Source organism: Crinia signifera, chromosome 1 (genome assembly GCF_055691185.1).
Source record: "Crinia signifera chromosome 1, ASM5569118v1, whole genome shotgun sequence".
In the NCBI taxonomy this organism is placed as follows: domain Eukaryota; kingdom Metazoa; phylum Chordata; class Amphibia; order Anura; family Myobatrachidae; genus Crinia; species Crinia signifera.
In genome coordinates this window covers 153,713,799-153,737,091 of record NC_139217.1, presented here as the reverse complement: position 1 = coordinate 153,737,091, position 23,293 = coordinate 153,713,799, and the positions used below count along the sequence as shown (strand labels likewise).

General features: G+C 48.6%; 1 long non-coding RNA gene across 1 annotated transcript in view; it reads right to left on the bottom strand.

Moving 5' to 3' along the window:
* The window catches only part of LOC146026697 (uncharacterized), a 100,948-nt gene extending 78,390 nt beyond the window's left edge, over positions 1-22,558 (bottom strand). The window contains exon 1 of the long non-coding RNA XR_014454528.1: positions 22,435-22,558. This is a non-coding gene — a long non-coding RNA (uncharacterized LOC146026697). The remainder of the gene's footprint in view (positions 1-22,434) is intronic.
* Positions 22,559-23,293: the final 735 nt, after the last annotated feature.

Below are 23,293 nucleotides of genomic sequence, written 5' to 3'. Positions count from 1 at the left end.
GGTACTATCTCCTGGGGTAGATGGCAGTGTGCAGCAGATAAGAGATCACACAACCTGTTGTTTTGGTGCAACTGCCCTAAATGAGTATTATTTATCAAAATAAAATACCTTGCCAGCTGGCAATAACTAAACAGTTCTGGTATAAACGGTAGACAATGTCTATGTCAACAATCACTAGGTCGACCACTAATGGTCAATAGCAAGTAGGTTGACACCTAAAAATGGTTGTCATACTCAGGGCCGGTGCAAGGCACCGGAGCGCCCCAGGCGAGTCGGGGTGGGGACGCCCCGGTGCCCGGGGGGGGGGGGGTGTGTGGTAACTGTGGTGGACGCTGTCAGCGTCCCTGCAGTGCTGGAGGGGGCAGGGGTGTCCGTGCCACGGGGGTACCTGCATCGCTGTCACTGTATAAAGCTGCTGGCGGCAGCGGGGTCCCTGCAGTGAATAGAGAATAACTAGCGCTATGCGCGCGATGGCACGGGAAGCGCTTCTGATTTTGAAAACACTTGCCGAACGCTGATTGGCAGAATCTCAGCTTTATACAGTGACAGCGCCGCAGGTACCCCCCGTGGCACGGACACCCCTGCCCCCTCCAGCACTGCAGGGACGACGACGCCGCCAGCTATATGCTGGGGGTGAGGGGCGAACTGCTGCCCTCCAGGTGCCGGCGCCCTAGGCAAATGCCTAGAGCTGCCCAGTGGTCATACTCTAGGTCGAAAGTGACTGAAGGTCAACACAAGCAACAGGTTGACATGAACATGGTCAACACTTGAAAAGTTTTTCATATCTATGTTGCCAAATGTCGACATGGACAACGTATAAGTGTACCATGTACCCGCACATGGCTCTCTGCGCTCTCCATGCTTTGAGCACTGTTTTATTCCCCCTCCATGTTCACTGCTATAAAGTAAGAACAAGTCGGTAAAAAATAAAAATAATGAAAAACTTGTGTCAACTATTTCTTCTATTGACCATGTTAATGTTGACCTTTTGCTTTAGTTGACCTTCTGTCAATATCGACCTAGAGTATGTCAACCATTTTTAGGTGTCGACCTACTCACTATCAACCATTAGTGGTCTACCTAGTGATTGTTGACTTAGACGTAGACATTGTTGACTTAGACATTGTCAACCTGTCAACTGGATACTAAATTAAACACAGAATAAACCTAATTCCCAAAGGTAGGTAGAGGTAGTTTACAAGCTACAGTTTTCAATAGCAGATATTTCTTTGTCACTGAGGAGGAAATTTAGTAATGTGGGGTACACACCAGGATGACCCGCTCACGATGCACATCGTGAGCGGGTCATCAGTGTTTCTTCCGACCCGCTCACAATGATGCGGGGGGCAGGACCCGCTCATGATGTGCACCGTGAGTGGGTCCGATCTGATGGCGACCCGCACCAGGTAGGATCTGAATAACGACCGACCGACCCGCGGGACTGCGCATCGGATCGGTATCGGTCCACACCAGGACAGAAAAGGCCCCAATAACCACACAATCTACATCCAATCTGTCGGAATTGGATCTAGATTGATGGGATTGGACCCATGTTGTCCTGGTGTGTACCCCGCATAAGATAGGAGTTCTATTTGATGGGATGTTGCTATCGGCAACCAATTTGATACTTTCTATTATCTTCTACAAGCAGGGGCGGATTGGGAATTAAAAGCAGCCCGGGGAAATATGTTGAAGCAGCCCCAGGGAGACGGCAACCGCGCAAATTTTGGGGGGCGTGGCCTATTGATATGGGGGTGTGGTCTATTTCAACAAGGCCACGCCCCATTTTAGCAGCTGTGGGGGCATGGCTAGTGGCTCTCTGAACTGCTGGCTATGTCCCCAGCCCCTCAGGCTGCAGAATAGGCGCATGTGAGGGGGAACGCAGGGTGGCGTAGGGTGACAGAGGGGAGACGCAGCATGGCATAGGATGTGGGGTGGCGGAGGATTCAGGTAGGGAGGGGGGGAAGCAGAGTGGGAGGTGGTATGCGATAAAAAAATATGTATTAAGAAAAAAAAGATAATAATGACACCAATAACGACATAATAAGGACACAACAGGCTGCTCCCCCTGTATAATAACAGGACACCACAGGCTGCTCCCCCTGTATAATAACAGGACACCACAGACTGCTCCCCTGTATAATAACAGGACACCACAGACTGCTCCCCTGTATAATAACAGGACACCGTAGACTGCTCCCCTGTATAATAACAGGACACCGCAGACTGCTCCCCTGTATAATAACAGGACACCGCAGGCTGCTCCCCAGTATATCAGGACACCCCAGGCTGCCCCCCAGTATTAAAATAAACGAATAGGACACCACAGGCTGCTCCCTCTGTATAATTATACCAGGACACCACAAGCTGCTCCCCCTGTATAACTATACGTTACACCACAGGCTACTCCCCCCGCACAATAACAAGAACCCCCTATATTAAAAGAAGAGGACACCACAGGCTGCTCCGCCTGTATAATTATACCAAGACTGTCCTGGTGTAATTATACAAGGGGAGCAGCCTGTGGTGTCCTGGCAGGACACCACAGGCTGCTCCCCCTGTATAATTATACCTTACACCATAGGCAGCTCGCCCTGTATAATTGTACAAAGACTATCCTGGTATAATTATACAGGGGGAGCAGCCTGTGGTGTCCTGGCAGGACACCACAGGCTGCTCCTCTGTGTAATTATACCTTACACCATAGGCAGCTCCCCCTGTATAATTATACCAAGACTGTCCTGGTATAATTATACAGGGGGAGCAGCCTGTGGTGTCCTGGCAGGACACCACAGGCTGCTCCCCCTGTATAATGCTTCCCCTGTATAATTATACCTTACACTACAGGCAGCTCCCCCTGTATAATTATACCAAGGCTGTCCTGGTGTAATTATACAGGGGAGCAGCCTGTGGTGTCCTGGCAGGACACCACAGGCTGCTCCCCCTGTATAATTATACCTTACACCACAGGCAGCTCCCCCTGTATAATTATACCAAGACTGTCCTGGTGTAATTATTCAGGGGGAGCAGCCTGTGGAGTCCTGGCAGGACACCACAGGCTGCTCCCCCTGTATAATTATACCAGGACACCACAGGCAGCTCCCCCTGTATAATTATACCAAGACTGTCCTGGTGTAATTATACAAGGGGAGCAGCCTGTGGTGTCCTGGCAGGACACCACAGGATGCTCCCCCTGTATAATTATACCAGGACACCACAGGCAGCTCCCCCGCCCCTATTATAACACCCAATACATAGTACTGTTGTTACTTGCTTTTAGGCCCGGGTCCGGCTCCCGTCTCGCTGTGCCCTGCCTTGGTTTCCCACGCTGCAGCTCCGTCCTCTGAGTAGCTGTTGTCTCCACCGCAGCCCGCCCCTTCCCCCCTAGACGCACGAGTGGTTGGCCAGGAATCATTCAAGACAGGAATGTTTAAGTAACAGGCGGCCGACCCGGGACATGTGATCATGTCCTCATGCAGGAGGCCGGCGGCCATGTTCCTGTAGCCGTGGCACGGCCTACAGGAGGTCACAATGTAAAATACAAGGCGGCCCGTAAAAGTAGTACAGATGGCGCCGGGCTCATCTTTCCAGGGGATGGCGATGGCGACGCCATTCGCCATTCCCTGCTCCGGCGCCATCTGTGTGTCGGAAGGGGACGCGCGCGCACGAGGTGTGCGCGCGTCCCCTTCCGACGGTGCTGCCGTCCTCGTCCGACGGGCGCCCGGTGCCCACACCGGGCGCCCGCACCCCCCCACAGCCGCTTCGGGTCCCCCCAGCCCCCCTCGAGCGGGAGGCGGACAGTATTGCGTCCGCCTCGCCCGCCGGCCGCCCGGATACTGAGACGCACGTGCGTGGGGGACGCACGCGCGTCTCAGTCAGATGGCGCGCCGTGCTGCTGGCGGATCGCCAGCGGCATGCTGCTGGCGATTCGCCAGCAAGCATAAGGCCTGCCCCATCTGTACCTTTTAGAGCGGCCCGGGGGGCACATGGCACCCTGCCCCCTGGCCCAGCCCGCCCCTGGAACTGGGGCAAATGCAGAATTATGTTGGGAGTGGTAGGGGGGGAGGGGGGGGGGGGTGGTGACTGTACATCATGTATTGCATGCACTGTACATCATTACACACACACTTTTGTACACAGACATACTGTACATACATGCTGTACATACATACATGGCATACTTACAAAAACATCACATATACACACACTACAGACACAAACAGTGCATATATACACACTTCAAACACACACACACTAGCATAGAAAACATAACGCAACATATACATCTAAGCATACAGTACATACACTCAAAAACACACATAGCATATACACACATTACTTACATATATCATATACATACATACATACAGCATATACACATGGCATGCATAGACACAGCATATACACACTGACACACACAAAGCATAACATAGCACACATATACAGCATGTACACAGCATACCTCCCAACTGTCACGATTTTAGAGGGACAGTCCCGATTTTCGGGTCCTGTCCCGCTGTCCCACCCGCGGCAGGCATTGTCCCGCTGCAGGGGGGTGGCAGTTGGGAGACCCCCCAATCTAGTAGAATAGACGCTGTGCGCATGCGCACAGCGTCTATTCTCGTATGAAAATGAGGTCGCGGCTAATTAGCATAAGCCACGCCCTCATTTGCATACGCCCCGCCTCCTTTTCGGGGTGTCCCTATTTCTTCAGGTGAAGAGTTGGGAGGTATGACACAGACACACACATAATGTACACACTGACACATATAGCATACAGACACACACACACACACACACACACACACACACACACACACACACACACACACACACACACTCCCCTCTCATGCAAATATCAGGAGAGCAAATGCCAGTATAAAAAATCATTAGGCATTTAACACTCACCCCTTCCCTGCTTGCTTCAGGCTCTGAGGAAACTTCCTGCATCCCCCGGCCACATGGAGTACAGCCTGAGAGGAGCTGAGCTGCACGCTGCCTCCGCAGCTAGCTCCCCCTGCTGTCAGCCATGAGAACAGCGGCACTAGGAGGAAGCAGAAGCCGAATCTGTCAGCTCTGTGAATCGGGCTGAAAGCACCGCGGGAGGTGCTGCGTGCGGCCGCACATGCGCACCAGCCCTCCCGTGGCCATTTTAACTATGGTCACAGCCGAGGCCGGCCGCAGCCATCTTTGATTAGAGCATTTTGCTGCGGCCGGTAACCGCGGAGATGGCGGTTCGGCGGTCCGCAGCCTAGCCTGGGAGGGTGGGCGGCCGTTATTAATTAAAAATGTGCCGGCCCACCGGGAAGCGGCCCGGTTTCCCGGTGGGCCAATCCGCCCCTGCACTACACTATATACCCCTAAACTCTGCAGTACATCACTACACTATATACCCTATACTGTGGATTAAATCACTACACTATATACCTCCTATACTGAAAGCCCCCCCCCCCCCCCCCCCTCGCTGTAAGCGGCATGAAGAATGAAGACTACGCAAGTCTCCGAGCACGCATCGTTGGAAATTTGCAACAGCGAACCAATCAGAATGAGATCCTATATACCTACTATACTCTACACATCACTACAATATATTCCCCCTATACTCCACACTACATCAGTACACTATATATACCCCTATACTCCACGCTACATCACTACACTATATACCCCCTATACTCCACACTACATCACTACTGTATATACCCACTGTACTACGTACTACATCACTAAATTATATACCCCTATACTCCTTACTACATTATTACACTATATACCCCTATACTCCGCACTACATCGGTATACTATATACTCGCTATACTCCGCACTACATCACTACACTATATACCCCCTATACTCCACACTACATCACTACACTATACAGTATACCCCTATACTCCACACTACATCACTACACTATATACCCCCTATACTCTGCACTACATCACTACTGTATATACCCACTGTACTACGTACTACATCACTAAATTATATACCCCTATACTCCTTACTACATTATTACACTATATACCCCTATACTCCGCACTACATCGGTATACTATATACTCGCTATACTCCGCACTACATCACTACACTATATACCCCCTATACTCCACACTACATCACTACACTATACAGTATACCCCTATACTCAACACTACATCACTACACTATATACCCCCTATACTCTGCACTACATCACTACACTATGGCCCTTATTCTGGTCCACTCGCAAAGGCAAATTCCTTCCCAAATGGAAAAAAACATGAGCACTGCAGGTGGGGCAGATGTAACATGTGCAGAGAGAATTAGATTTGTTGGAGTTATTTTGTTTCTGTGCACGGAAAGTACTGACTGCTTTATTTTTACACTGCAATATACTGTAGGTCTCACTTTTGAAGTAAAATCCCTCCCCAATTGAATTCTATCTGCACGTTATATCTGCCACCCCTGCAGTGCACATGGTTTTTGTCCATTTAAGAAGGAGCTGTAAGTGAACCAAAATAAGGGCCTATATACCCCTATACTGCACACTACATCACTACACTATAAACACCTATACTCTGCACTAGATCACTACACTATATACCCCCTATACTCCGCACTACATCACTACACTATATACCCCCTATACTCCACACTACATAACTACACTATATACCCCTTATACTCCGCAGTACATCACTACACTATATACCTTTATACTACATCACTATACTATATATCCCCTACACTCTGCACTACATACCCCCCTATACTCCGAACTGCATCACTACACTATATACCCCCTATACTCAGCACTATATCACTACACTATATACCCCTGTACTCCGCACTACATCACTGCACTATATATATATATATATATATATATATATCCCTTATACTCCGCACAACAACACTACACTATGGGGGTTATTCTGTTTGGTCCGGTGAAACGTGCGTACGGTCCATCACATCGTGCGTTTTCCGTACGCTCACAGTGAGCGTAAGGCCGCCCACAGAACAGCCGCACACGGACGGTCACAGACACTGACAATGGGGAGTGGCGTTCACTTGAGCGTACGCCACCGTGCACGGACAGATCTCCCTCTTAGTCACCGATACCTGTCGTACATCAGAGCGTACGCCACAGTGCACGGACGGATATCGTCTGTTTTCCCACCGACACCTTCCGTATATCTGAGCATACGCCACATGCAAACATGTTCTACTATTGTTCAAAATAAGACTTTAGAGTGTGATAGGCAGATGTTGGGATCCTTTGTTAGAGATATGTGATTGCAATAATGTGCTTGGTGGCATCTTACATACAGAGTGTGCTACATAAAGTTTATAGCAGATATGAAAGTGCATAATGTACAGATGGGGCAGGTCCCATCTTGGCAGGGGAAGGCGATGCCAGCCGCCATCCCCTGCCAGCGCCATATCGATTGCGAGAAGGGGACGCGCGCTCACGAGAGGCGCGAGCATCCCCTTCCGACGGCTCTTCCAGCTGCTCCCCCGGGTCCCCACCGGCTTGTCGACGGTAACCCATCCAGGGGGCCGACTCCTGTGAATTGAGTGTCCTGCTTTTTAAAGTATAAAAAAAGGGATTTTTGTAAGAACTTACCGTTCGAATCCCTTTCTCTGATATGGTCCTGGTGACACAGCTCAACATTGGGATGTAGGAGGTTCCGTAGGAGCCAGGCACCTATCCTAAAGCTTTTGGAGGGTAGGCTCCTCCCCTTCTGCATCCCAGACTCCTCATTTCAATCTTGCAAAGCCACTGGAATACATTAACTCAGTACAAACGCCTGCACATATTATATGCACAATTTTAAAAATAACTTTTCAACCATATATAACATGAAACATCATGAACACTGGCATACTTACTGAGCGTAATGCTGTGTACACACGGTGCAATATGATTGCTAGCGATATATTGCTAGCAATATATTGCCAGCAATCATATTGCTCAGTGTCTCCTTTTCATCAGCGATGAAAAGGAGACACTGCTACGGGACGGAGGGGGAGTGCAGCAGCAGCAGACGCTGCTGCTGTCACTTTGAAGGGAGGAAGGAGGGAGCAGCAGCACGGGGCTGGGGAGATCAATGCTGATCTCCCCGGCTCTGACCTCCGTGAAGGGAGGAGGGAGGGAGCAGCGGCACTGGGCTGGGGAGATCAATGCTGATCTCCCCGGCGCTGACCTCCGTGAAGGGAGGAGGGAGGGAGCAGCGGCACTGGGCTGCGCTGACCTCCCGGCACAGTGATTGCCGGGGAAAGCCGCTGGTCGCAGGAGCATGCTCCAGCGACCAGCAGGGAGTGCACACGGGAGCGCGCAGCTGGCGATTTATCGCCAGCTGCGCTCCAAATCACTGGCAATATGGTCGCTCAGCGACCATATTCTCAGTGATTTTACCTAATATTGCTCCCGTGTGTACACACCATCAGGGAGGGATCGCTGTGTCACCAGGACCATATCAGAGAAAGGGATTCCACTGGTAAGTTCTTACAAAAATCCCTTTTTCTCTTTCAATAGACCTGGTGACACAGCTCAACATTGGGACGTTCCAGAGCCGGTCCTTTGGGAGGGTACGGTCAGGTCTGTAGCTCTCATCACTGCTCGCCTGAATGATGCGTCCTCCGACGCGAACTCATGAAACCTATAGAATTTGGCAAAAGTGTGAACAGATGACCAAGTGGCGGCCCTGCAAACTTGCTCAGCTGTGGCCCCATGCCGAACCACCCAAGAGGTGGCGACCGACCTGGTGGTATGCGCATTTATCCTGGCCGGAACAGGCCTACCAACCTTAGTATATGCCAAGGCAATGACGGAACGCAACCACCTAGCAATGGTCTGCTTAGAGGCAGGCCAACCAATCTTGTGCACATCATACAAGACTAGCAGAGTTTTAGTCTTTCTGACACCCTTCACCCTGTCCACATAAATGCGTAAGGCGCGCACAACGTCCAAATTCCTCAATTTGTCCCTTTTCCTTGAACCATCTGGGGGCTGGAACACAGGCAGAACTATCTCCTGATTCAAATGAAAAGCAGAGACTACTTTTGGCAAAAATTGGGGTACTGTTCGAAGAACAGCCCTGTCATCATGAAATATAAGAAAAGGAGACTTGCAGAACAATGCTCCCAACTCCGATACTCTCTTTGCTGACGCAACTGCCAACAAAAATACAAGCTTCCATGTAAGGAACTTAAGGTCAGCCGACCTTAACGGCTCAAAAGGCGCCTTTTGAAGACACTCCAGTACCAGCGATAAATCCCATGGAGCCACTGGTTGCTTGTAGGGAGGTTTCAATCGTGAAACCCCTTGCAGGAAAGTTTGCACCTCCGGTAGCAATGCTATCCTTTTCTGGAAGTAAATCGACAAGGCCGATATCTGTACCTTGAGTGACTGAAGGCTTAACCCAGACGAGAAACCATCCTGCAGAAACTCCAGCAATTTAGACAGTCGAAATCGCGATGTATGCGACTTCTGCCTTTCACACCACCTAATATAGGTCTTCCAGACCCTATAATAGTTAGCTGAAGACACTGACTTCCTAGCTTTCACCATGGTGTTAACCAAAGCCTCCGAGAAACCCTTGTTCTTCAAGATGGCGGTCTCAATAGCCTAGCCGTCAAATCTAGCCGAGCTGAATCCAGGTGTAAGAACGGCCCTTGGCTTAACAGATCTGACCTCAGAGGTAGACGCCACGAGTCCACCGACAATCTCTGAAGCCTCGAGAACCAGGACCTCCTTGGCCAATCTGGAGCTACAAGAATCACCGGAATTCTTTGGGACTGGATTCTTTTCAACACTCTTGCCTGCATTGGAAACGGCGGGAAGGCATAAAGTAGATTCCCCTCCCAGGGGATAGTCATTGCATCCACTGCTTCGGCCAGTGGATCTCTTGTCCTGGCATAGAACCTGGGCACCTGATGATTTAACCTTGATGCCATCAGGTCCACATCCGGAGTTCCCCACTTCACTGTAATCTGATGAAATACCTGTGGGTTCAGGCTCCATTTCCCCTCTCGCAGTTCCTCCCTGCTCAGGAAATCGGCCTCGACATTCTCCACTCTGGGATGAATATCGCTGATGATGCTGGAACATTCTGTTCCGCCCACAAGAAGATCCGGGAAACCTCCCACATGGCCAGCTTGCTGTGTGTGCCTCCCTGATGATTCAGGTAAGCCACAGCCGTGGCGTTGTCGGTCTGAAACCTCAAAGGAAGACCCTGCAATCTTTCTCCTGCCAGAGATATCACTTTCCACACAGCCCGCAGTTCCAAGATAGTGAGGCAGACTCCTCCGAGGTCCATAAGCCCTGAAGGCGTAGGTCCAGAACCACTGCCCCCCAGCCCCTGAGACTGGCGTCGGTAGTGACTACCAGCCAGTCCCAGGACAGCAGAGACCGTCCCCACTGAAGGAAATCCACCTCCATCCACCATTGCAGGGAAGACCGTGTTTCTGGAGACAACACTATGTGCTCTGATTTCATGGTCTGAGTATTCCCCGACCAAGATGTCAGGATGTCCCACTGGAACACTCGAAAGTGGAACCTGGCAAACTGTAGCGTCTCGAAAGTCGCCACCATTTTCCCCAGCAGTTTGAGACACCTCCAAACCGATGGACTCTGAGACCCCAGGATCTCCTGAACTAAGGTGGCTATGTCCCTGGCCTTTGTCTCTGGTAGAAATACCCGATCTCTTTTGTAGATGGGTATCCAGGACAACCCCTAGGAACTGGACTCTGTGACGGCACAAGCTGAGACTTTTGTAAGTTTAAAAGCCAACCGTGAGCTTGCAAAAAACTGATGGCTGCTGCAAAGTGACTCTGCAATCTCTCCGCCGACTCTGCTTTGAACAGCACGTCGTCCAAATATGGAATCACAGTGATTTCCCTCAGTCGGAGAGCAGCCGCCATTACTGACATAATTTTGGTGAATACCCTTGGTGCTGGGGCCAGACCAAAGGGCAACGCCTGGAATTGCAAATGCAGGTCTCCTATTGCAAACCTCAATAGAGCCTGATGTTCCGGGTGGATAGGAACATGCAGATATGCGTCCTGGACATCCATGGACGCCCAAAATTCTCCCTGGTCCAGGCTTAGCAGCACAGACCGTAGAGATTCCATCTTGAAATGGTCTACTCACAGATGGAGATTCAAAGACTTTAAATTTAAGATTGGTCTGAAGGACCCGTCTGGCTTGGGCACCAAAAACAGAGTGGAATAAAAGCCTTTCTTCCACTCCGCACGAGGGACCGGGATCACCACACTTTTCTCTAAGAGAGATTGAGCCGCTCTCAGAAGAGCAGCACGGAGCCGAGACTCCTTTGGCAGTGGTGTAGGAATGAATCTTCTCGGAGGAAGACCTTTGAAGGGAATCCTGTAACCCTGAGATACAATGTCCAACACCCAAGGTTCCCGGCCCAACAATGCCTAAGCGTCCCTGAACCATCTCAGACGCCCCCCCACCTTGACTACCGCTGGGATATTTCCCAGGTAGTCATGCTGAGGGCTTGTCCTCACCTTTGGTGTTCGGTTTCTTATGAAAGGAACCGAACTTTGACTTTGGGGCCTTGCCCCTGGAGGACTGAAACTTTCCCCTAAAGGACTGTCCTCAAAAGGACACACCCCCTCTAGGGAGGGCCGAAAGGACGGCCTAAAAGCAGAAAACCTTGAGGCCTGTTTAGCTGCAGGAGCCGGCAGGAAGGTACTTTTGCCTCCCGTGGCCTGCTCAGTAGCGCACGCAGGGGGGGGTTTCTGAGTACCCAGAACCCCCCCCCCCAGGAGTCTAAGGGCCCTCAGCTGAAAGTCTCCTCTTTCCAGGGGTACAAGAATTGTAAAAATCGGCCCTTGGGAACCGGAGATATCTGACTTCAAAACAGTGGTCCCCATCCAAACCTGTTAATTGTTATTCCCAGTCAGATATTTCAGGTTCTGTCTGTTTTTTTTGAGGGTATATTCCAAAAGCTGGGACTCTTTCCCTGTGAGGAACACTAGTAGCTTGTCTCTACTGTTCCAAGAATCAGAGATATCAGCCTTCCAGCAGCTGGTTACAGTGGCAAACGCAGGATTTTCAGAAGGGGGTTTCCAGAGGGGCGGAGCAAAGCACGGAGATGGACACTTAGGTGACCCAGTATATGCCGGGACAGTTAAAGTATTATAGATAGACCAAATGTATATAAATAATAATAAAATAAATAAATATATATATATATATATATATATATATATACACACACTTACAGGGGCAGCAACAGCAGTGTAGACCCCTGGGCATAGCAATGTATTGGGGCCCCTACCTATCCTCCAGCGGTAGGGGTGGGGGAAGCTTTGATGTCCCGCGGGTGGTAGGGGGTATTATATCAACCGCTCAGCATGTGGGGCCTGGATCAGTAATTTCCTCTAATTACCCCTTTACTGCACAGATGGTGGGAGAAGGGGGCATTGGGCTGAATGAAGGGGCCCTGATACATAACATACCAGGGTGGTAGAGGATGTTTAATATGCAGAGGAGATGTGTATAGTGAAGTGGGCTTATTATTCATAATTTTCTGGTGGGAGGACAGCTTGCTTGACTGCAGATATCTCCAGTTCCCGGAAATAGATTTCTTAGATCTTAATGGAATTAAAATCTAGAGAATCCCTCCTACCAAGTGGTACTGAGGACTAGGGGATCAGAGTTCAGGAGGCAGAGCAATCTGCCAATGAGTATTTAAAACTACTTACCAGGTGTGTGGAGCTGGAGCAGTAACCAGCTGCTGGAAGGCTGATATCTCTGGTTCTGGGAACAGTAGAGACAAGTTACTAGTGTCCATCAAAGGGAGAGAGTCCCAGCTTTTGGAATATACCCACAGAAAAACTCCAAGTCAGACAGAACCTGAAATATCTGACTGGGAAAGCAATTAACAGGCTTGGATGGGGACCACTGCTTTGAAGTCAGATATCTCTGGTTCCCAAGGGCCGATTTTTAAAATTCTTGTACCCATGGAAAGAGAGGACCCTCAGCTTTCAGCCAAGGGTCCTTAGACTCCTGGGGGGGTTTCTGGGTACCCAGAAACCCCCCCTGCGTGCGCTACTGGGTTACTGCTCCAGCTCCACACACCTAATATGTAGTATTATATACTCGTGGGCAGATTGCTCTGCCTCCTGAAGTATGATCACCTAGTCCCCAATACCATTTGGTAGGTGGGATTCTCTAGTTTTTAATTCCATTAAAATCGAAGAAATCTATTTCCGGGAACTGGAGATATCTGCAGTCAAGCAAGCTGTCCTCCCACCGGAAAATTATGAATAATGAGCCCACTCAACTATACACCCCTCCTCTGCATATTAAACATTCTCTACCACCCTGGAAGTTATGTATCAGGGCCCCTTCATTCAGCCCAATGCCCCTTCTCCCACCATCTGTGCAGTAAAGGGGTAATTAGTGGAAATTACTGATCCAGGCCCTACATGCAGAGCGGTTGATATAATACCCCCTACCACCCGCAGGACATCAAAGCTTCCCCCACCCCTACCACTGGAGGATCGGTAGGGGCCCCAATACATTGCTATGCCCCGGGGTCTTGCACTGCTGTTGACACCCCTGTATGTGTGTGTGTGTGTGTATATATATATATATTTTTTTTTTTTTATTATTATTATTATTTATATACATTTGGTCTATCTATAATAATTTAACTGACCCGGCATATACTGGGTCACCTAAGCGTCCATCTCCATGCTTTGCTCCGCCCCTCTGGAAACCCCCTTCTGAAAATCCTGCGTTTGCCACTGCTGCTTAATAATCTCTTCCAGCTCTGAACCAAACAACAGCTTTCCTTTAAAAGCTAATGCCTCTAAGGCCTTTTTTGATTCATTATCCGCCTCCCAGGCTTTAAGCCAAAGCACTCTCCTGGCATTGACGGACACCGTGGATACTCTGGAAGCCATTTTGAGAGCTTCCTCCTCAGCCTCAAGCACATACTCCGCAGCTGCTTTTAGCTTCTCAGCAAGCAGTAACACACCTGGATCAGCATGCAAAATTGTACATAAGTCTTTGGCCCACACAATCATGGCCTTAGAGACCCAGGCTGATGCTATAAGAGGGCGTAAAGTAAAACCCACCCCTTCAAATATTGCCTTGAGGTTACCTTCAATCTTCTTGTCTACGGGGTCCTTAAAGGCTGCCCCCCCCTGGACAGGTAGCACCGTGGCTTTACAAAGCCGTGCCACAGAAGCGTCTACCACCGCAACTTTTTCCCAGAGGTCCTTATGAGCCTTAAGGCATGGGGTATAGACTTAAAAATCTTTTAGGCATCTGAAGCCTTTTATCAGGCGTTTTCCAAGCCCCTTCCAATAAATCCTGTAAACCTTCATCCGCAGGGAAGGTAACAGTTTCCTTACGCTGCCACTTAAGTACACCTTTTACAGGAGTTTTATCCTCCACAGACAAATCCAAAGCCTGTTTAACAGCAGTAATCAAATCCTCCACCCATGGGGCAGAGGAATCCTCAGAGTCATCACCCTGATCCCAGGGGATGTCTGTGTACTCTCCCTCCTCTTCAGCAACAAGCAATGGCACTGAATAAGACCTTTTTGGGGTCCCTACAGTATCACCATCAAATTTGTCTAACTAATCATTAAACCTGCTTATCCCCTAAGCAGTATCTTGAATGACCTGTAAGAAACCAGGATCTGCTTGAGTCAAAGGCAAGGAGCCAGAGGACTGCTGAGATGATGACATAGGTCTAGGGGAAGCTACCAACACATCACTCTGCCTGTCCAGCAATTGCACTAAGGCATTTACAGACCTGCCCAGGGCACTGGCCCACGCAGGCTCCGATTGCTCTACCCTCTGGGGTTCACTGCCCATGGGTCTCACACCAGCGCAAGTAATACACAAGCCCCCCTTGGCCATCTGCTCAGGGACAAATTTTAGTGTACAAAAACTACAAGCGCACAATGCATTAAGGGCTCCCTCCCCCAAAGCCACAGACTGTTGCTCAGACATGATGCAAAAAGTAACACAGTCACAGTGCACAAAGTACAGGTGTTTTATACAGAGCCAATGTACCACAGTCACTTATCTGTCTGAAGCTTTCAGAAGTGGGGAAAACGATGCCCAGGAAATCCAATCACTGCTAGGATCTGTCAGCCAGCTCAGCTCCGCTGCAAGCATTCTGAATGGCGCCAAAACAGAGAGAGGGAAGAGACCAAGTCCCTGCTGTTGCGGGGTCCGTGGCTTTTGGCGCCAGCCACCCCCAGACAGCCGCTCCCACTGCAGGATCTCCAAGTTCCAGTGTCACCCCTCTGCTGGGGACCACTTGGAACATGCCTGTAACACACTGCTGTCCTCTCATACAGGAGCTCAGTGTGTAAGCTCCGCAGAAAATGGCCGCCGCCATCACAGAGCGCCTGTCCCCCATGATCCCCACCTAGCGTGAAGCCAGTTTCAGAGCGCTCCGGAGCCCAGGCAGCTTCTTAATAGAAGCTGTAAGCGCTGCACAGGGAGACCAGACAGTGTCTCCCCTGTGCGCAGTGAGCTGACAGGAAGCGCTTCTGCCAACTCCTGCTGCGCTGTCAGTGTGAGGATTCAATGAGAATCCTCACACTGTGCCTACCTAGCTAGTGTAAAAGTTAATAAAATAAAAAACTCCTAACTAACTCTAATCCTTCGGCTGCTCCAGCAGACCTTTAGAATAGCACCCACTCCAGTGGGCACCTAACACAAACTGAGGAGTCTGGGATGCAGAAGGGGAGGAGCCTACCCTCCAAAAGCTTTAGGATAGGTGCCTTGCTCCTACGGACCCTCCTACATCCCAAAGTTGAGCTGTGTCACCAGGACCATTGAAAGAGAAAAACACTTTCTGAATGGGTGTAGATGGTTATAAAATAACTACCTGGACATATATAACCAGGTATTACAATGAATATTAGCTAAGATTAAACCAACCTTTACATGTTGAAGTGTAGAAAGATATGCTTCCAATGTGTTTGAGGGCTGTAATCAGCGTTAATTAGCAGACCCAGGTGTCTGATCTCATGCGGTATCTCTAGGGGTGGTCAGGAGCAATCTTTGGTGTCCGCCTGTACGGTGCGTTCGCCGATCGAGGAGGTGGTGGCACCGTGCATTTTGTGTGCACACCCCCGTGTACGCCCATGTTTATGCCCAGTTTTCCTCATTATTCCGGCCGCTCCCATAAAAACGCCCACATGCCGCCCACATGCCGCCCACAATGACCGCACTCCTGCGGACAGGTTTTTTCGCACGGAGAGACCCGTCTGTGAGCAGTGTGAGGTCGCCGCACATGCGCATTGCGAAAGATACGCATGCGCAGATGGAAAAAAAAGCCAGATCCGCCCGTATACGGTCCCACCGTACCAAACAGGTACAAGGGTACCTTGTTGTCATTGACTTGCAAGGCTGTGAAATCAGAGTGCTGTCTGCAGTGAGCCCCCCCCCCCCCCGCGCATGGCTGCGAATGGATGATTTACATACTCATCCATTCGCAGGCAGGGGGAAATCATTCGATGGTCGGCGATACGGTGTCTCTAAGCATGCGCAGAAAATGTGAATGCACAGAGGACCAAATGGATATGAATAAGGTCCTATATACCCCCTGTACTCCGCACTACATCAGTACACTATATGCCCCCTATAATCCACACTACATCAGTACACTATATGCCCCCTATACTCCACACTACATCAGTACACTATATGCCCCCTATACTCCACACTACATCAGTACACTATATGCCCCCTATACTCCACACTACATCAGTACACTATATGCCCCCTATACTCCACACTACATCAGTACACTATATGCCCCCTATACTCCACACTACATCAGTACACTATATGCCCCCTATACTCCACACTACATCAGTACACTATATGCCCCCTGTACTCCGCACTACATCAGTACACTATATGCCCCCTATACTCCACACTACATCAGTACACTATATGCCCCCTATACTCCACACTACATCAGTACACTACATGCCCCCTATACTCCACACTACATCAGTACACTACATGCCCCCTATGGAGAGGGCAGGCAGTGTGCATGGTGGGGAGGCCTGTAGAGAGTCTATTGAAGGGGAGAGGGGAAAGAGGAAGCTAGTAAAGAATTCAAATGGGTCCTGGGTGAAACTAATCACAATATTAGAGCCATATCTAAAAATAAACATAAATTAAAATGCTTACTGGCTAATGCAAGAAGCTTAGTGAGTAAAATCGGGGAGCTTGAAACGGTGATCAGTAGGGATGACTACGACCAGGGCCGTTTCTAGAGGCGGACAAGCCGTGCAGCAGCCCGGGGCGCCGCACGGCTTGTCCGCCTCTAGAAACAGCCAGGGCGCCTGGCAGCTCCCCCCCAATGCCTCCCAGAGCCGGCCCTGTAATGCGGCAACAGCGGCAGGGTCATAACAAGTGACGGATCGGATCCGCGCCACTTCTCCCCCTGTGACAGACAGCTCCTGGCGCAGGCTGCCCAATCACAGAGCTCAGAAGACAGCCGGCTGACTTCTGAGCTCTGTGATTGGGCAGCCTGCGCCGGGAGTGCAGGAAGAAGGCAAGAAGCCCAGCCTGCGTAACAGCGCCAGCCCAGGACCCAGGAGTGCAACATGCAGGAACTGGAAGGAGAGAAGTTAGCTATGATCATCCTGCCTGGGTTCGCTGATGCGCTGGTAAGTCACTGTCATTGGCACTGTGGCTTACCATCAAACAAGAAGAGGGACAACGCAGCTGCCACGTGTGGCACTGTGGGGGCATATATGTGGCACTGTGGGGGCATATCTGGCACTGTAGGGACATATCTGTGGCACTGTGAAGGCATATCTGTGGCACTGTGGGGGCATATATGTGGCACTGTGGGGTCATATCTGGCACTGTAGGGGCATATGTGTGGCACTGTGAAGGCATATCTGTGGCACTGTGGGGCATATTTGGCACTTTGGGGGCATATATGTGGCACTGTGGGGGCACATCTGGCACTGTAGGGACATATCTGTGGCACTGTGAAGGCATATCTGTGGCACTGTGGGGGCATATATGTGGCACTGGGGGCATATCTGGCACTGTAGGGGCATATGTGTGGCACTGTGAAGGCATATCTGTGGCACTGTGGGGCATATTTGGCGCTTTGGGGGCATATATGTGGCACTGTGGGGGCACATCTGGCACTGTAGGGACATATCTGTGGCACTGTGAAGGCATATCTGTGGCACTGTGGGGTCATATATGTGGCACTGGGGGCATATCTGACACTGTAGGGGCATATGTGTGGCACTGTTAAGGCATATGTGTGGCACTGTGGGGCATATTTGGCACTGTGGGGGCATATCTGGCCCTGTAGGGGCATGTGTGGCACTGTGAAGGCATATCTGTGGCACTGTGCAGGCATATTTGGCACTGTGGGGGCATATCTGGCTCTGTAGGGGCATATGTGTGCCACTGTGAAGGCATATCTGTGGCACTGTGCAGGCATATTTGGCACTGTGGAGGCATATATGTGGCACTGTGGGGGCATATGGCAGCGATGGCGGGGGACTGGAGGGGGAGACCCAGGGCCAGAGGCAGTGAGTTGTGCTGCTTGTGGCACTGTGGGGGCATATGTGTGGCACTGTGGGGGCATATCTGGCACTGTGGGGTCATATTAGTAAATGGCATCAGTTGTATGACAGCGGCATGTTGGGCAAAATGTGTAATAGTCATTACGGTGAGGGGAGTATTGTGTAATTGCCATCACAGTGTGGGTGTAATGGGCATCAGAGTGGGGGGGGTCTAATGGGCATTATGGTGTGAGACATAATGTGTAATTGTCTTCATGGTGTGCGGCGTAATGTGTAATTGTCATCACAGTGTGCGGCGTAATGTGTAATTGGCATCACGGATTAATAGTGTATATTGCTTTACGTAGCCTGTCATTGTTTGGCCTTGATTTGTGAGGTGTACTAGGTCACTGTGTGGGCCTTTATATTTTTATGTCACTGTGTGGACTTCAGCCCGCCAACTTAAGTGCGGGAGGACAATGACAATTCCTGCGGTAACCAATGTCTGGTCTTGCAGGTTGCAAAAGTGAGATGTAAGGTAATTGTTTTCCTGCTAGGCCACGCCCCTATTTTGGCGCGCACAATTTCTTCTATATATTTGGGTGGGGTGGGGGGGGGGGGCGCATTTTTTATTTCTTTGCCCTGGGAGTTAAATTGTCTAGAAACGGCCCTGACTACGACATCATTGGTATTACAGAAACATGGTGTAATGAGTCGCATGACTGGGCATTAAACATGGAGGGATATACACTCTACAGGAAAGACAGGGAAAATAGAAGGGGCGGGGGTGTGTGCCTATATGTAAATAATAACTTAACATCATTTATGAAAAAAATGAGCACAGACCTGGAAGACGACAACTCAGAGACAGTGAGGGCAGAGATAACCGACAATAATAAGAAACCAAAAAACAAATTTATAATAGGGGTATGCTATAGACCACCAAATATAAATGAAAGGGAAGAGTCTCTTCTTTTAAACCAAATCAAACAAGCATCAAATCAGGGTCAGGTATTAATTATGGGGGATTTTAATTTACCCGACATTGATTGGGAAAACGAAACAGGTAAATCAGCAAGAAGCAATGGGTTCTTAAGCTTACTTAAAGACCAGTTTATTACACAAACGGTAGAAACTCCAACTCGTGATGAGGCGCTCTTGGACTTAGTATTAACAAATAACACAGACTTAGTTTCAAACACAAAAGTAATTGAACAATTAAGGAATAGTGATCACAATATGGTTTCACTGGAAATCAACTTCAGTAAATTACATCAAAAAGGATCTGCAAAAATACTAAACTTCAGAAAAGCGAACTTTGAATTATTCAGGGAAGCCCTTACAGGAATTGGGTGGGAAACGGTTATGGAGGGAAAAAATGCAGAGGAAATGTGGGATACTCTAAAAAAGGTGCTTGATTCACTAACTATTGAATACATTCCTAAAGTAATTAAAGGTAAATTCAACAAAAAAAAGCCACCATGGTTGGACAAAGAAGTAAGGTCAGCTATCAACAATAAAACCAGAGCCTTTAAATTCTATAAAAATAACTTGAATGAGGAGGCGTTCGCAAAATACAAAGAATCAAACAAAACTTGTAAAGGGGTAATCAAAGCAGCTAAAATATTATATGAAGAGTGCATAGCCACTGAAAGCAAAACCAACCCAAAGAAGTTTTTTAAATACATAAATAGTAAACGTTTAATTAAGGAAAACATAGGCCCACTAACTGATACTAGTGGAAAAAGTGTTACTGAGGACAAGGGTAAAGCAAAACTGTTAAATGAGTTCTTCTCATCAGTATTTACTAAGGGAGAGCAGACTGTGGAACGAACATTTACCACAAACGGGACAAATAAGCCAGATCTCATTGTGGATTTCACGCCGAAGGAAATAATACTGAGGCTAAGCAAACTTAAAACAAATAAGTCACCAGGGCCAGATGGGATTCATCCGAGGGTATTAATGGAATTAAGGGATGAACTAGCTACCCCCCTACATTATATTTTTAGCAAGTCACTATCGTCAGGTATAGTACCAAAAGATTGGAGAATAGCAGAGGTAGTGCCAATATTCAAAAAAGGAAAAAAGGAAGAACCCGCTAATTACAGACCCGTTAGTTTAACATCAATTGTGGGTAAACTATTTGAAGGATTTTTAAGGGATGGTATCCAGGAATATTTAGATAATCACCGTCTACTCAGTACTAACCAACATGGGTTCATGAAAAATCCTTCATGCCAAACTAATCTACTAGGGTTCTATGAAGAGGTTAGCAAAAACCTCGATAATGGAAATGCTGTAGATGTGATTTTCCTAGATTTCGCTAAAGCATTTGATACTGTCCCACACAAGAGATTGATTAATAAAATGGAGAACCTAGGATTGGGTGAAAATATCTGCAGATGGGTAGGGAATTGGCTATGTAATAGAGAACAAAGAGTGGTTGTGAATGGTGCCGTATCAGATATGATACCGGTACTAAGTGGAGTGCCCCAGGGCTCGGTTTTGGGGCCCATTTTGTTTAACATTTTTATTAACGATATTGGGATAGGGTTACTCAGCAATGTATCCATCTTTGCGGACGATACAAAACTTAGCAAAGTCATCAAATCACCAGAAGATGTCACCATGCTTCAAAATGATCTTGCAATTCTAGATGAGTGGGCTAAAAAATGGAAGATGAGGTTCAATGTAGATAAATGTAAGGTTATGCACCTTGGGAGACACAACCAGTGTGCAAGTTACAACCTTAGCGGAGAGGAACTGGGTAATTCCATACTTGAAAAGGATCTAGGAGTCCAAATAGACAGCAATCTAGGATGTAGTGCCCATTGTAATGTAGCTACAAAAAAGGCCAACAAAATTCTGGCATGTATTAAGAGGGGAATGGAAACTAGGGACTCAAGGGTAATTATGCCACTATATAAAGCATTGGTGAGACCTCACCTAGAGTATGGAGTACAGTTCTGGGCCCCACACTATAAAAAGGACATCATAGAATTAGAAAAAGTCCAAAGGCGAGCAACAAAGCTTATTAGGGGAATGGAGAATTTAAGCTACGGGGAGAGATTAAGCAATTTGGGACTATTTACATTAGAAAAGAGACGTTTAAGGGGTAACATGCTCAACATGTACAAGTATATCAAGGGCCAATATAAGGAACTGTCACACACCCTATTTTCTACTAGAAAGGAATCTAGGACGCGAGGGCATGAGTATAGATTAGAAGAAAAAAGATTTCATTCAGCTAGTAGAAAGAATTTCTTTACGGTCAGAACAGTCAAACTCTGGAACTCTCTTCCCAGAGAGGTGGTAATGGCTGGCTCATTAAATGCGTTCAAGGCAAAGTTGGACAAACATTTACTGGAGAAAAACATCCATGGGTACAAATAAGAAATATAATTTGTCTGTAAAATACCAGAACCTACCAAATCAGCAATGGATATCTATACCAGGTTGAACTAGATGGACGCAAGTCTTTTTTCAGCCTTACCTACTATGTAACTATGTAACTATACTCCACACTACATCAGTACACTATATGCCCCCTATACTCCACACTACATCAGTACACTATATGCCCCCTGTACTCCGCACTACATCAGTACACTATATGCCCCCTACACTCCACAAGGGTCAAATGCAGGATTTTCATGGGGGTATTTCCATATATTGACATTAAAATAAATGATTAGGAACTAAATATATTCATATCAATTAGTAAAATATTTAATGTGTGTGTGCACAAACAGCTGCAGGTGCCCGCTGCGTCTCAGTCAGGTACTAGTACAACAGATTGTATTCAAACAAGCAGCATAGCCTAGTGCTTTTGGGGACGTAGCCCCATTCTCATGGCAACTGCAGATATCAGACCAACAGAGAATCAGAGACACTTACCCCCATAAGTACCCCTCAGTGTCTGCTATCCCGTTTTCTCACCAGACACCCACCCCTGAAAGTCCAACAGCCACACTTCAGGGTTCACGGGCCACGTAGCCAGGATCTGCGTTCCACCCATCACTCTTGTGTATTCCACAGCATTGATGGGCACCAGGAGTATTACATGGGGATAAGCCAGAACCCTGCAGAAAAAGGAACAAATAACACCCGTGAATAACATACATATTATAACACTATTGTGGCCTCTATACAGAAACATGTTATATAGTAAGACATTGTACGTATCAATTTTATTTAAAATATCAAGTAATCGTGGCTGACAACTGCCAAGGACTGGCCAACAACCAGACTTAGGGGGGTATTCAATCTAGGATCACGGCTGTCGATCCCTGCCGACAGCCGTGATCCTGGCCCGTTTGCGGTCAGCCCGACAGCTGAACAATGTCCCGCCTGCCGATCGGCGCAAAGGGGGCATGGCCGCGAAAACGCCTGTGGATTGTCGATCTGTGGCCGGGATCGCAACAATCCGCAATCCCGTATGCAGCGGATCAGACCCCAGAGATCTTATATGAAGCGCATAAGATAAATCTCATCAGCGCCACATCGTGGGGGCTTTTAGCATCCGATTTCGCTTGAACTCCCCCAGCAGCACCCGCCATTAAGTGCCAAGTTAGATGGAGCCCTCCCGGGGAGCTGCCGGGGGAGTTCAAGGTAAATCAGGTCCGACAGGGTCAACACAAACTTTAGGACGACAATGGGAAGGTCAACAGTTCAAGACAAGCATTAGGACGACAATGGGAAGGTCAACAGGTCGACACAAGCATTAGGATGACAATGGGAAGGTCAACAAGTCGAC